At 43.8% G+C, this 16197-nt stretch overlaps 1 protein-coding gene across 1 annotated transcript in view; it reads right to left on the reverse strand.

Annotated features, from left to right (window-relative positions):
* The window catches only part of LOC126091949 (synaptotagmin 1-like), a 1108877-nt gene that overhangs the window by 475851 nt on the left and 616829 nt on the right, over positions 1 to 16197 (reverse strand). Inside the window, exon 3 of the mRNA XM_049907282.1 lies at positions 10878 to 10915. The gene's annotated coding sequence lies outside the window, so the exon portion shown is untranslated. The remainder of the gene's footprint in view (positions 1 to 10877; positions 10916 to 16197) is intronic.

Here is a 16197-nt window from a genome sequence, read left to right on the forward strand (position 1 = left end):
TGCGTGTCAACGGAGTATCGCCTCAGTTGTGCGAAAGGATTCGTGATTTCCTGTCAGAAAGGTCACAGTTTGTAGTAATAGACGGAAAGTCATCGAGTAAAACAGAAGTAATATCCGGCGCTCCCCAAGGAAGTGTTATAGGCCCTTTATTGTTCCTGATCTATATTAACGACATAAGAGACAATCTGAATAGCCGTCTTCGACTGTTTGCAGAGTTTGCAGACGATGCTGTCATTTACCGTCTTGTAAAGTCATCATATGATCAAAACGACTTGCAAAGTGATTTAGATAAGATATCTGTATGGTGCGAAAAGTGGCAATTGACCCTGAATAAGGAAAAGTGTGAAGTTAGTCACATGAGTACTAAAAGAAATCAGCTAAATTTCTATTACGCAATAAGTCACACAAATCTGAAGGCTGTAAATTCAGCTAAATACTTAGGGATTACAATTACAAATAACCTAAAGTGGATCGATCACATAGATAATACTGTGGGTATAGCAAACCAAAGACTGCGATTCATTGGCAGAACACTTAGAAGGTGCAACAGGTCTACCAAAGAGACTGCTTACACTGCGCTTGTCCGCCCTGTTCCGGAGTATTGATGTGCGGTGTGGGATCCACATCAGGTGGTACTGACGGATGACATCGAAAAAGTACAAAGAAGGGCAGCTCGTTTCATTATCGCGAAATAGGGGAGGTAGTGTCACAGACGCGATAAGAGAATTGGAGTGGCAATCATTGAAACAAAGGCGTTTTTCGTTGCGACGGTTTCCTCTCATGAAATTTCAATCACCAGTTTTCTCCTGAGATTGCGAAAACATTCTGTTAGCACCCACCTAATTAGGAAGAAATGATCATCACGATAAAATAAGAGAAATCAGGGCTCGCACAGAAAAATTTAAGTGCTCGTTTTTCCCGCGTGCCGTTCGGGAGTAGAACGGTAGAGTGACAGCTTGGAGGTGGTTCATTGAACCCTCTACCAGGCACTTTATTGTGAATAGCAGAGTAATCACGTAGATGTAGATGTAGTGATGAAACTTTGTTAAACTTGTTTTGGTTCCATAACGTTTCCCTCTTCATCTATAATACTCGTTCAACTTTGACGTCATTCTGAGTAGTGATTTTTTTTTACAGCATTTTGGAACTGGAGCTTTAATTACAAGGGGTGAATAAAAAGTTGTGGTGAAACTGGTGTAACATGAAGGATGTGGATCACATGGCATGCCTGCTGTCTGTATCTGAAATCAGAAGGTCTGTTGAGCAACAACGGCCATATTTGTGTCGGTTGTAGTGTGTACTGTCTGAAAGTACGGGATACCTGTTCAAGCGCCCTAACAGTAGGTCTAGGAAACACGAACAACGTGCGTGGATGAAGACCGAAGTGACTCGTAGTCGCAGCGCACAACAATGTCTCCTTCCAGCATCCCATCACCCTTCTTGACAGTGCAAAATCCCATACTGCGAACCCCATTGCAGCAGCTCCTGCGTACACAGGTGTGGAAGATACTGGAACTTCCACCGTATTCACATGATAAGAGTGCGTGCGATTACGACCTGTTCCCAAAATGAAGGAACCTATTCGTGACACACGCTACAACGCAAGAGAAGACATCATATCATCCTTGCCAGAGCGTGATTCTTGCAAAACACTGACAGCAATGGATGCGCTGTCGGTGTACGAACCGTTCAATCTCTGTGAGGGAAAGTGACAGAGAATCAGGGCGATTGTATACTACTGACCATTAAAATTGCTACACCAAGAAGAAATGCACATGATAAACTGGTATTCATTGGACAAATATATTATACTAGAACTGACATGTGATTACATTTTCACGCAGTTTGGGTGCATAGATCCTGAGAAATCAGTACCCAGAACAACCACCTCTGGCCGTAATAACGGCCTTGATACGCCTGGGCATTGAGTCAAACAGAGCTTGGATGGCGTGTACAGGAACAGCTGCGCATGCAGCTTCAACACGATACCATGATTCATCAAGAGTAGTGACTGGCGTATTGTGACGAGCCAGTTTCTCGGCCACCATTGACCAGACGTTTTCAATTGCTGAGAGATCTGGAGAATGTGCTGGCCAGGGCAGCAGTCGAACATTTTCTGTACCCAGAAAGGCCCGTACAGGACCTGCAACATGCTTTCGTGCATTATCCTGCTGAAATGAGGGTTTCGCAGGGATCGAATGAAGGGTAGAACCAGCAGTTGTAACACATATGAAATGTAACGTCCACTGTTCAAAGTGCCGTCTATGCGAGCAAGTGTCCGAGACGTGTAACCAATGGCACCCCATACCATCACGCCAGGTGATACGCCAGTATGGCGATGACGAATACACGCTTCCAATGTACGTTCACCGCGATGTCGCCAAACACGGATGCGACCATCATGATGCTGTAAACACAAACTGGATTCATCCGAAAAAAATGACTTTTTGCCATTCGTGCACCCAGGTTCGTCGTTGAGTACACCATCGCAGGCGCTCCTGTCTGTGATGGAGCGTCTAGGGTAACCGGAGCCGTCGTCTCCGAACTGATAGTCCATGCTGCTACAAACGTCGTCGAACTGTTCGTGCAGATGGTTGTTGTCTTGCAAACGTCCCCATCTGTTGAGACAGGGATCGAGACGTGGCTGCACGATCCGCTACAGCCATGCGGATAAGATGCCTGTCATCTCGACTGCTAGTGATACGAGTTCGTTGGGATCCAGCACGGCGTTCCGTATTACCCTCCTGAACGCACCGATTCCATATTCTGCTAACAGTCATTGGATCTCGACCAACGCGAGCAGCAATGCCACGATACGATAACCCGCAATCGCGATAGGCTACAATCCGACCTTTATCAAAGTCGTAAACGTGATGGTAGGCATTTCTCCTCCTTACACGAGGCATCACAACAACGTTTCACCAGGCAACGTCGGTCAACTGCTGTTTGTGTATGAGAAATCGGTTGGAAACTTTCCTCAGGTCAGCACTTTGTAGGTGTCGCCACCGGCGCCAACCTTGTGTGAAAGCTCTGAAAAGCTAATCATTTGCATATCACAGCATCTTCTTCCTGTCGGTTAAATTTCGCGTCTGTAGCACGTCATCGTCGTGGTGTTGCAATTTTAATGGCCGGTAGTGTGTTTAGGGCATGTGATAGGGTGAACGTCGGTGAATAAGGTGTGATATGAATTATAATAGTGTTGCCACCACTGTTATCCTATCCCATTACAATCACCCTGTACATACTAGTGCCAGAAACAAAACTGGAAATCACACACAGTACATAACTAATGGTAATTACGACGAACAGTAAGCCACCTAGTAAGTTGGAGACACAAAACAGCCGCCGGTATGAACGTGGGATGGATAATGCCTCTTGCAGACGCGAACCGCTGTTAGTAAACTAGATCCTGGTGGCCGGAAGTGAACACTGAACAGCAAGCATGAAAGAACAAGTTATCGTTAGAGAAGTGTGAGCCCGCAGAAAAAGGAATGCCAGCCCAGGAAGAATGAAAAAAAAAGAGGGAGAAGAGAGATAACGGAAGACAAGGAAATATGTCGGAAAAGATTTCTTTACAGAAATCACCAATGTAACAAACGAAAAAAATATACCCATATCGACTAATCAAGGCGCACTGTTTGAGAGGCAATGGATCTACGAGAAGCTGGATGTTCCTTCCGTAATACTACGGAAAGACTTGGCAGGAATGTAGCCACTGTACATGATTGCTGGCAGCGATAGTCACGGGAAGGAACAACGTAAGGAGGTAGGGATTCGGGCGGCCACATGGTAGCAGTATACAGAGAAGTTGCAGCATTAGAAAATTGCAGCGAAATGCAGGAAGATTTGTAGCGTACAGGCACTTGGTGCAGGGAGTGGCAACTGACCCTTAACATAGACAAATGTATTGCGAATACATAGAATGAGGGATCCTTTATTGTATGATTACATGATAGCGGAACAAACACTGGTAGCAGTTACTTCTGTAAAATATCTGGGAGTATGCATACGGAACGATTTGAAGTGGAATGATCATATAAATTAATTGTTGGTATGGCGGGTGCCAGGTTGAGATTCATTGGGAGAGTCCTTAGAAAATGTAGTCCATCAACAACGGAGGTGGCTTACAAAACACTCGTTCGACCTATACTTGAGTGTTGCTCATCAATGTGGGATCCGTACCAGGTCGGGTGAACAGAGGAGATAGAGAAGATCCAAAGAAGAGCGGCGCGTTTCGTCACAGGGTTATTTGGTAAGCGTGAAAGCGTTACGGAGATGTTTAGCAAGAGAGGCGCTCTGCATCGCGGTGTAGCTTGCTGTCAAGGTTTCGAGAGGGTGCGTTTCTGGATGAGGTGTCGAATATATTTCTTCCCCCTACTTATACCTCCCGAGGAGATCACGAATGTAAAATTAGAGAGATTCGAGCGCGCACGGAGGCTTTCCGGCAGTCGTTATTTCCGCGAACCATACGCGACTGGAACAGAAAAGGGAGGTAATGACAGAGGCATGTAAAGTGCCCTCCGCCACACACCGTTTGGTAGCTTGCGGAGTATAAATGTACATGTAGATGTACCGAGAGGGAAGACCGTCTTGGTCGGCGTATGACTGTGACGGGTCGTACTGCGCCCTGTGGTCTTGCGATGTTAATCGCTTAAAAATGTCACCTTGATAAATATATACCCGAAACTTCATTACTGTAAATTGATTAGAATGAGGTGACAGAAGTCATGGGATAGCGACATGCAAATATACTGTTCATACGGCGGTAGTATCGCGTACACAAGGTAGAACAGGGAAGTGCATAGCCGGAGCTGTCATTTGTGCTTAGGTGATACGCGAAAAGTTTCCACCGTGACCGTGGCCTCACGACGGGAATTAACAGACTCTGAACGCGGACTGCTAGTTGGAGCTAGACTCATGAGACATTCCATTTCGGAAACCGTTACGGAATTCAATATTCGTTGTGGAATGTCAAGAGTATGTCGAGAATCCTACGAGGTGCATTCAAGTTCTAAGGCCTCCAATTTTTTTTCTAATTAACTACTCACCCGAAATCGATGAAACTGGCGTTACTTCTCGACGTAATCGCCCTGCAGACGTACACATTTTTCACAACGCTGACGCCATGATTCCATGGCAGCGGCGAAGGCTTCTTTAGGAGTCTGTTTTGACCACTGGAAAATCGCTGAGGCAATAGCAGCACGGCTGGTGAATGTGCGGCCACGGAGAGTGTCTTTCATTGTTGGAAAAAGCCAATAGTCACTAGGAGCCAGGTCAGGTGCGTAGGGAGCATGAGGAATCACTTCAAAGTTATAATCACGAAGAAACTGTTACGTAACGTTAGCTCGATGTGCGGGTGCGTTGACTTGGTGAAACAGCACACGCGCAGCCCTTCCCGGACGTTTTTGTTGCAGTGCAGGAAGGAATTTGTTCTTCAAAACATTTTCGTAGGATGCACCTGTTACCGTAGTGCCCTTTGGAACGCAATGGGTAAGGATTACGCCCTCGCTGTCCCAGAACATGGACACCATCATTTTTTCAGCACTGGCGGTTACCCGAAATTTTTGTGGTGGCGGTGAATCTGTGTGCTTCCATTGAGCTAACTGGCGCTTTGTATCTGGATTCAAAAATGGCATCCACGTCTCATCCATTGTCACAACCGACGAAAAGAAAGTCCCATTCATGCTGTCGTTGCGCGTCAACATTGCTTGGCAACATGCCACACGGGCAGCCATGTGGTCTTCCGTCAGCATTCGTGGCACCCACCTGGATGACACTTTTCGCATTTTCAGGTCGTCATGCAGGATTGTGTGCACAGAACCCACAGAAATGCCAACTCTGGAGGCGATCTGTTCAACAGTCATTCGGCGATCCCCCAAAACAATTCTCTCCACTTTCTCGATCATGTCGTCAGACTGGCTTGTGCGAGCCCGAGGTTGTTTCGGTTTGTTGTCACACAATGTTCTGCCTTCCTTAAACTGTCGCACCCACGAACGCACTTTCGACACATCCATAACTCCATCACCACATGTCTCCTTCAACTGTTGATGAATTTCAATTGGTTTCACACCTCGCAAATTCAGAAAACGAATGATTGCACGCTGTTCAAGTAAGGAAAACGTCGCCATTTTAAGTATTTAGAACAGTTCTCATTCTCGCCGCTGGCGGTAAAATTCCATCTGCCTTTCGGTGCTGCCATCTATGGGACCTCTTGACAATGAACGCGGCCTCATTTTAAAACAATGCGCATGTTTATATCTCTTTCCACTCTGGAGAAAAAAAATCGGAGCCCTTAGAACTTGAATGCACCTCGTACAACGCAGTGGGAGATTTCCTTCACATAACGACCGAGAGCAGCGGCGTTTCCGTAGATTAGTCAAGCAACACTGTGTGAAGTAGCAGCAGGAATTAATATCGGGCGTACGTCAGCACAGTGCGGGGAAATGTGGCGTTAATGGGCTATGGCAGCTGAGGATCGACACGAGTGCCTTGCTAACAGCGCGACATAACCTGCAAGGCCGCACCTGGGTTCGTGACCATAACAGTTGGACCGTAGATGACTGGAAAACTTTGGCCTGAGCAGATGAGCCCCAGTTTCAGTTGGCAAGCGCTCATGTTAGGATTAAAGTGTGGCGCAGACTCCAGGAAGCCATAGGCTCAAATGGCTCTGAGCACTTTGGGACTTAACATCTATGGTCATCAGTCCCCTAGAACTTAGAACTACTTAAACCTAACTAACCTAAGGACAGCACACAACACCCAGCCATCACGAGGCAGAGAAAATCGCTGACCCCGCCGGGAATCGAACCCGGGAACCCAGGCGTTGGAAGCGAGAACGCTACCGCACGACCACGAGATGCGGGCCCAGGAAGCCATAGACCCAAGTTGTCAACAAGGCATTGTGCAAGCTGATGATGCCTCCATATTGGTGTCGGCTTGTTCACTTAGAATGGACTAGTTCTCTGGTCCAACTAAACTTATCATTTAGAGTAAATGGTTTTGTTCGGGTAGTTGGAGAATATCTGTAGCCATTCATGGACTTCATGTTCCCAAGCAACGATGCATGACAATGTGCCATGTCACCAGGCCACAGTTGATCGCGACTGCATTTAAGAACATTTTGGAAAGTTCGAGAGGATGATTTGGCCACCCAGATCGCCCGACATGAATACCATCGTAGATTTGTGGGATATAATCAAGGTGTCAGTTCGTGCACAAAATTGTGCACCGGCAACATTTTCGCAGTTGTGGACTGCTATACAGGCAGTATGGCTCAGTATTTCTGCAGGGGACTCCCAGCGACTTGTTGACTCCATGCCACGTCGAGATGCTGTACTACGCGGGAAAAATGGGTCCGACACGATATTAGGAGGTGTCCCGTGACTCTTGGCACCTCAGTGTACCTTTTTTGGTGTTGGTACCCATGATCTTGGGATAGCGTCTTTGATTCATAATCAAAACGTCTTCGGTCTCGGGTTCGAAACCCGCCACTGCTTAAATTTCGATTAACAATCAGCATTGGCGGCCAAAGATTACCGCCATAAGAAGATACCCCTCATTCTGCCAAAGGCCTATGCAAAGAGAGGGGAGGAGCGGACAGAGGTTCAGGGCATTCTCTTGTCCTAGTGGTGGGAAACTGCCCCTAAAGGCGGAAGAATCAGCAATGATCAACGGCATGAGGATGCAGAAGGCAATGGAAACCACTGCATTGAAGACACGAAACGAGTATCCACAGGATACACGTCTGGAACCGCGCTACGGTCGCAGGTTCGAATCCTGCCTCGAGCATGGATGTGTGTGATGTTCTTACGTTAGTTAGGTTTAAGTAGTTCTAAGTTCTAGGGGACTGATGACGTCAGACGTTAAGTCCCATAATGGTCAGAGCCATTTGAACCATTTGAAAACAGGATTTCCGGTTTGTTGGTTGCAGACCTACAACAACAGCACCAGTGAACTGGCTCTTATTAGCGATGTAGTAACCGCATAAATACAAGGTGTACAACTTTGCTTCCGCCGTTTTTTCCCCAACATTTCAGGTTTTAATGAAACAAATTAACTGCGTTCGATAACGAGCACCTGTGATTGTTTCACTTAGTTTAAACACCTCATAGCACACGACGCCGAGCTGGTCCCACCATATGCAGAACATGACCTTGGAGCTGTGAATATTCGGTTTGGCCGTCGACGTGGAAGCATCGCCGGGATATGCCCATGATTTTTTGCGTTTAGGGTTATCGTAATGAACCCATTTTTCGTCCCCGGTCACAACGCGATGCAGAAATCCCTTCCGTTTTTGCCTCTGAAGCAACTGTTCACGAACACACAAACGTCGTTCAACGCTCTTGGTTTCAGCTCACACGGGACCCAAGTTCCTTCTTTCTGAACCATGCCCACAGCGTTGAGACGTTTTGGAACGGCTAGCTGTGTCCCAATTCTTCTTGAGTTTGACGCGAGTCTTCACTCAGCATCATTGAAAACATTCTCTCTTCCACCATTGTGCCGGTCTACGACGTTACAATGACCGTTCTTGAAGCGTTGAAACCACTCACGGCACATGCTTTCACTAATAGTGTCCTTACCATACGTACTTGAGAGTATTCGATGAGACTTAGCCGCTGTTTTCTTCATACTGAAAAAAGAAACAGTGACACCTCCCGCAAATGACGAGAATTAGGCTCGTAAACTGACATTTTCAATTAAGAACAGCGTTATGATGCAGACACAAATCGACTAATGTTTGAATGAAGTTATGTTGACCGAGGTCCAAGCTAACTGCCTGACTTCTGAGACCTGTTTCTTTCGACCGCTACTTACCGTTGTAGCCACCTATCGGCAAATGGCGGAAGCAAAGTTATACACCTTGTAAGTTCCCCTTGTTGTACAGAAACCAACGACATCTAGTATTGCTCAGCTTATCTTTCTCACGACACACGGAATAGAAAGAATATTTGAGGAAATAGAGGAAATAATTAAAAACCAAATGGAGTCGATAATTTGAAGTGGGTGATTGGCGCGTAACAGCAGGGATGAGAAAGTAGAGCAGAATTTCTAGAGAATATTGTATGGCGAAGAGACATAAGAACGTGACTTCTACAGATCTGTTGCGGGGCATGAAAACAAAGGAACTGAGCCCTCTGTTAGACCCCAACCATTGTTTAAGTACCGACTGAAAGTTAACAGGTATGGCTGCCGAAGCTTCCTGTATAAGGAGTCACCCTAATTCTGTAAACGTTCTAGTCGAAACAAGGTAGCTGAGCAGATAGAGGTGCAAGTCATCCTACTGGACGTCGTGGAATTTCTCTGCGGCCGCCCCTACTCGCTCTGTACTCCGTTCTTTCTGCCACTACACTTCACTAAATCCCACTATATCGAACTTCAGCCTAACATCAGCCTATCCTTTTCTCTCTAGAAGTTCTCCAATCTACCTACCCGATTAACGTGTCGAACATTCCACACTGCAGTCATTAGAACGCCAGTTTTGTTTTTTCTGATGACAACGTCCTTTTGAGTAGTCCCCTATTGGAGATCCGAAAGGAGGACTATTTTATCTCCGAAATATTTTACCCAAGATGCTATCATCATTGACCCTCACAGTAGATGCATGCCTCTAGGAAGAAAAATGGCTAGAGTTACCACTAATCTTCAGCCGTTTGCAGTACCAACATAACAAGGCCACACTGTTGCACCTGCAACTACTGAAAGGTTCCTCCTCAGGTATCATATGTTAGTCTGCCCTTTCCACAGAGACACCTTCGACGTGTTCGCACGTGTGGTACGGCTGGCTGAATCTTTGTGGCATGTAAGCCACTCCACCTCGGCAAGATCCGCTACAGGACCTATGGAATGGAATGAACAGCGTACTGATCACAGAATATGGATTGCGGGTAAAGCATAGGATGATGAAAGTTTCGAGGTTCAGCGGAAATGAGATAAGCAAGAAATCCACCGTAAAATTTGGGAGACAACGTAACAGACGAAGCGACGAAAGTGACGAAGTAGCGGAAGTCTGCTCCGTCGGAAGCGAAGTGACGCATGGTGGAGACGGAAAGTGAGTCAGAATAATCCGGCTAGAACAGGTAAGGGGAGCTTTCCTCGCCTAAAGGAAACAGCTATTACGAAATATGGGCCTCAGTTCGTGAATGTCCGTCATGTACATCATTGGATGGAAATGAGCGGTTTGGATGAGATCAGATCACTTCATATCATGTTGTTGTTGTTGTGGTCTTCAGTCCTGAGACTGGTCTGATGCAGCTCTCCATGCTAATCTATCCTGTGCAAGCTTCTTCATCTCCCAATATGTACTGCAGCTTACATCCTTCTGAATCTGTTTAGTGTATTCATCTCTTGGTCTCCCTCTACGATTTTTACCCTCCACGCTGCCCTCCAATACTAAATTGGTGATCCCTTCATGCCTCAGAACATGTCCTACCATATCATAGCATCATCAATAATTTCATCTCCATTGATCCATTCATTTCAAAATGGTTCAAATGGATCTGAGCACCATGGGACTTAACATCTGAGGTCATCAGTCCCCTAGAACTTAGAACCACTTAAACCTAACTAACCTAAGGACATCACACACATCCATGCCTGAGGCAGGATTCGAACCTGCGACCGTAACGGTCTCACGGTTCCACACTGAAGCGCCTAGAATCGCTCGACCACAACGGCCGGCCATGCATTTCATTTTCAAGCATTTAATACATAACAAGTCTATATAATGTAAGTGTTTCTTCGTTGTGTTTATATCTCTTGAGACAATTGTTGTAGTTGCACTACTCATATGTTTCATACAGAAAATTATTTTAGCAATTTTCCTTGATTGATAGAAACCACAGTAGGTATATTTGGAAGATATTGTGCGTTATACTCACAGATGGTGATTCTATCTTCTTCTAATGACTCTGCAGATCTGAAACACAGAAAATAGGCTCATGTAGGTACTGAATTTCATCCTGAAAGTTAATGTGCTCCAGCAATTACAAAATAATTCTGATGTGATTCCATATCTAGTGACGCCTGAGTAGGTTCCCGAAGTTTATAATTGCTTATTGCAAGTGCCCTTCTATTACATTTGTACGCTACTTTTGCTGCATTTCATAAAATACGCAAGATTTGAAAATTAGAGGTACGAAACACCGTGCAGGCACGCTAATGACGCGCAGTATCCATGGAATCGAAAGGTGGGTCATAAATAAAAATGATAAATTACATGTAGCAGACGGCAGAATCGGATGACAAGCGACCAGTGCTGTAGCGTACAACGAAGAACATAAAAACAATGATCCACTCCAACAATGGGACACAAGGGAAGTAAAAAGTTTTAAAAAATTCTGGATAGTGAATTAAAAATGAGCACTGCGTTCTTGCAGAATTACACTCACTGTGAACAACATGAATATGAATCATAAATAAGCCAACACAAATACAACCTTCTGAGGTAGCGGCGGATGTGTAGTTAGTACCAATTCGAGTTTCTAGAAACTGTTAGATCTCAAACGCCTCTGCTGCGAATGAAATCCATCTCTTCCACTGTACAAGATCTTTATGGACGTACTTTTTGTAATTCACTCGGTTAGGCCAAATGCCAGCGTAGTGGGGTTGGGGCGAGGAAGTTCCCACTTTATTCCGCTGTCTTGTAGGCGACACGAAGTTTTACGCGGTCTAAATCTGCCGACATTATAGAAAGTCGCTGATATTCGTAGAAACCGCTCCTTTTAATTTTAACCTTTCCTGTCCTGTTTATCAGCCGTCTACTGATTATTAAAATGTAAATGAATCGACTGAATACTGTAGCGTTTTACTGTACCGTTTCTTTCAAGGCGACTTGTTAACCAATTTACTCCACTATTTATGGAGAAAGCAAAAGTTTAGAGGAATTTTCGAGAAACGGCGAGATTTGACACTGCTTGTTATACATTAACAATAGAAAGTACGTAAGAATCTTCTTTGATTTTGCCTGTTGTCACACAGCTGCTTTCAGATATGGATTTTACTGTGAGTCACACAGTATTGCAATATCCGAAAGCTACACGTCTGACTTTAACTTTGATACATGCTGACACATGCTGACACGAATGACGTTTGAGGTTGGCAACCGTGATGTACTCACGTGACTGACATTTACTGAACGAGTGAGGAACGTTCCATGGCAGATTTTTTTTTTATAATGTGTATCTTCAGATAGCGGCTGTATGTTGACAAGCAACATTCGCGTTACTGTCAAGGCATGAAAAAACAATGAATAAATAAATATTAGAAAATCCTTTACGATGACTGGGCCGTTACCTGTTGAAATACTGCCGGTGTGACGATTGTACCCGGAAGTATTCCGATGTTTTCTCGTTGTTCGCTTCTTTCTTACTTTACGCGAATAGACCCAGAAGACCGTACGCATCTACAAGTTTCGTCTTCCATTCGATTCTATTTCCTGCTTTCTGCCGCCAGTCACCCTCTTCAACGATCTGCAGCAAGTCCTCAAGAATTCCATCGCTCCACCTTTTCTATGGTCTACCTATCGGTCATCTTCCGCGGCGAGTAAAATCCATGGATTTCAAAGGCCATCGATGTTTATCCATCTGAGCGAGATAATCTGCCCTTACAAGCCGTTTGGTTCTCATCAAGCGTACAAAAGGTGATCTGTTGTATACCTTATCCAGTTCAGAATTACGCCGGATCCTCTATTACCCCACGATCTCGTCTTGTACCACATCATAAATTTTCCTGAAGACTTTCCTCTTCCTACCTGAACCAAAATCGTTTCCAGTACTTTGTCACTTATGTAGTTTGCTGAATTATTTGCAGTGTATTAATACTTATTGGTTTAATTTAGTGTTTCTTTGTGGTGATCCTAAATCAGCCGCAAAGAATGTGTTTATTTCCCTGCTTCTTTAATATTTGCCCCTGTCCCTGTAAACTAAAATAAAAAGTAAACTTATACCTTTAATTATAATCCTATACATTTCATTGCATATCAAATAAACGGTTTATTAATCTAATTTTTTTTAAATGTGTGCAGTGTAACCGCTCTTTAGAGAGTGGTTATACAGAAACGAATATTAGATTAAATTCTGTAATACGAAATGAGCTAAGGGCCAAAAACCGGTAATAATAGTAATAGTTAGTTAAAATTTTACAAAGAGTAGATATTCGAAATACTAGATTAACGCATAGTAGAACAAAGGTAATCCAAGGAAGACATAACAGAGCTGCGTTTTGTTTTGAATGTAATATATAAAACAATGCGCAGCATTGTTAGGTCTCTTGAGTTTTTGTTTTGAGCGGTGGGAGAGTGTTCGTAGTTCTTCCGTGGTAGTCGGAATTTTGGGATTAGAAGCCTAATTAAATTGCATTCTTAGAACTGGATTAGACATTGGAGTGCTGTAAAGTAGATTATTTTGGGATAAATTCAGAGACAGAGTCAATTAGAGGTGACTGGGTGTACGAACATAGATATTCCAGTGAATGGTGATTGTACGTGTTAAGCGAAACGCTACGATCGTATAATTACGATTGTGAAGAGATTTATTGACAATGCGGAAACTTTTATGTTGAATTAGGACTTCATTCTCTGTATGCCAATTATTAAAGAGTATTGGGACCGAAAATAGTTTGGACCTTATCCACTAGCATCTTTGCCGCTCGTTGTCAAGGTGATTCCGCTAATAAACGAGAAGTGATAAATAGTGCCCGTTAAAAGACTAAACTTCTGCTGAACAGACATTGAAAGGATTCTAACCCCTAATTAATATCGTGGCGTGAGAACTGAGAAGCTTAGACATTGTAAGGCCCAGATACATATTTATAACTTATCGGACATTAATGGCAAAGGACAGTTTCATGGGAAAGAATATCTTTGTTGATAGGTACACGAAGGAATGTAGTACTGACTGTCTGTTATCATACCGAAACAATACACACTATGATCAACTCTCCTTTCATTGATCCCCCAGTGCCATCTCTCATTAATTTACGAATTTATTTGTGTCAATAAAACAGAAATATACGAGACATTCCCAGTGTTTACTAAATTACATAATCAGCTAGTACATAGACAATAACATCTGTGAACATTCAAGGGTTATTGAAGTAAACTGATAAACCTTTTTACAAACGGATTTAATAGGATACAACGAATGCATACAGACTGCTAAAGTAACTAAATCAAATTACTTAGGGAAACAAATCAGAAAAATAGACTGGAACTGGAACTCAATTGATATCTCACTCCAGAGTAATAAAAAAAAAACTGTCTTTGGATCCGTCGTGATTGAAACTGTATGAAATATCTCTGGAAAAACGGGATCAGTTATCAACTGCTAGTTCACACGACTAAATTCACAACGGGATTCAGAGATGTTTTATGCCCGACCCACACGGCAGGGAATGGTTCTTAACTAGCCGGGACAATATATACACGAACTTTTGAGATCAGCTCCGATGCCGAGGTGGGGGGGGGGGGGGGGGGGGAACCCCGAAACGATATCTATGCAGTCGCGACGGCGGTGTGTGCGGGCATAACAGGTCACTACGTATTCTGTTCTTTCCAATACCGGTTGTTAATATTAAATTCCCTGTTCTTCTTGGTTTTGAATGTCAATTTTTTCTATATTTAAAGACACATATGTACGGAAAATGTTGCATTTTATTGTGTGTGCAGTTATAACAAGCCTTTGTGTTTCTCATATTTTAATGTTGGAGTATTGCCGCTTTTAGTTGTGATTTTTTTCCGTATAGAGTATGAGGAAGATTGTGATTGAATCTGGTTGTATTGAGAAACGTCCCAGCGATTCAGTCAGTAACGTATAATAGAATAAAATAAGTCAATTACTAACTTCGCTTACAGAATGTATTTATTTTTCCAAACCATTCTCTGGAATTAAAAACTGTGTAGTGAATGAAGTTCCGCTGTTCGTTTTGCTCTTGTGATCCACGTTGATCATGTAGCAAGTTGGTGTCTGCTTTTATGAAATTAAGGCGTCTTATTTGAATTTAGGTTGGAATAAAAAACGGAATTATATTTTTAAAATATTAGTTTGCGAATGTAACGGATGGAGTTTGCTCAGCTACACTCAGCTGGCGGCTACACGGGTAGCGGAGGCTGTGTGGCGTGGACTGGGCGGTTTTTTAGGTTAGAAGGCCTCGGGAAAGTACGGGGTGGGGTACAATCTCAAAGGGTGCATGCCAAATACAGGACGTGCTTGGATCAAGGAACAGTCGGAATTGTAGTTGTAAATTGTTGTAGTTGTGCTGGGAAAGTCCCTGAGCTTCAAGCGCTAATAGGAAGCACAGAAGCTGAAATCGTTATAAGCACAGAGAGCTGGCTAAAGCCTGAAATAAGTTCTCCAGAAATTTTTACGAAGTCTCAGACGGTGTTCAGGAAAGATAGATTAGGCAGAATTGGTGGTGGAGTGTTTGTGTCTGTCAGTAGTTGTTTATCTTGTAGTGAAGTAGATGCTCCGTGCGAATTGGTGTGGGTGGAGGTTATACTTAACAACCGAACTATGTTAATAATTGGCTCCTTCTACCGACCCCCATACTGCGATGATATAGTTGCTGAACAGTTCAGAGAAAATTTGAGTCTCGTAACAAATAAATACCCCACTCATACGGTTATAGTTATTGGGGACTTCAACCTTCCCTCGATATGTTGGCAAAAATACTTGTTCAAAACCGGTGGTAGGCAGAAAACATCTTCCGAGATTGTCCTAAATGCTTTCTCCGAAAATTATTTCGAGCAGTTAGTTCACGAACCCACGCGAATTGTAAATGGTTGCGACAACACACTTGACCTCTTAGCCACAAACAATCCAGAGCTAATAGAGAACATCATGACTGATACAGGGATTAGTGATCACAAGGTCGTTGTAGCTAGGCTCAATACCGTTTGTACCAAATCCACCAGAAACAAACGCAAAATAATTTTATTTGAAAAAGCGGATAAAGTGTCACTAGAAGCCTTCCTAAGAGACAATCTCCATTCCTTCCGAACTGACTATGCAAATGTAGACGAGATGTGGCTCAAATTCAAAAATATAGTAGCAACGGCAATTGAGAGATTCATACCTCATAAATTGGTGAGAGATGGAGCTGATCCCCCATGGTACACTAAACAGGTCCGAACGCTGTTGCAGAGGCAACGGGAAAAGCATGCGAAGTTCAGAAGAACGCGAAATCCCGAAGATTGGCTAAAAT

The sequence above is a fragment of the Schistocerca cancellata genome, chromosome 7, assembly GCF_023864275.1.
Source record: "Schistocerca cancellata isolate TAMUIC-IGC-003103 chromosome 7, iqSchCanc2.1, whole genome shotgun sequence".
Classification (NCBI taxonomy): Eukaryota; Metazoa; Arthropoda; class Insecta; order Orthoptera; family Acrididae; genus Schistocerca; species Schistocerca cancellata.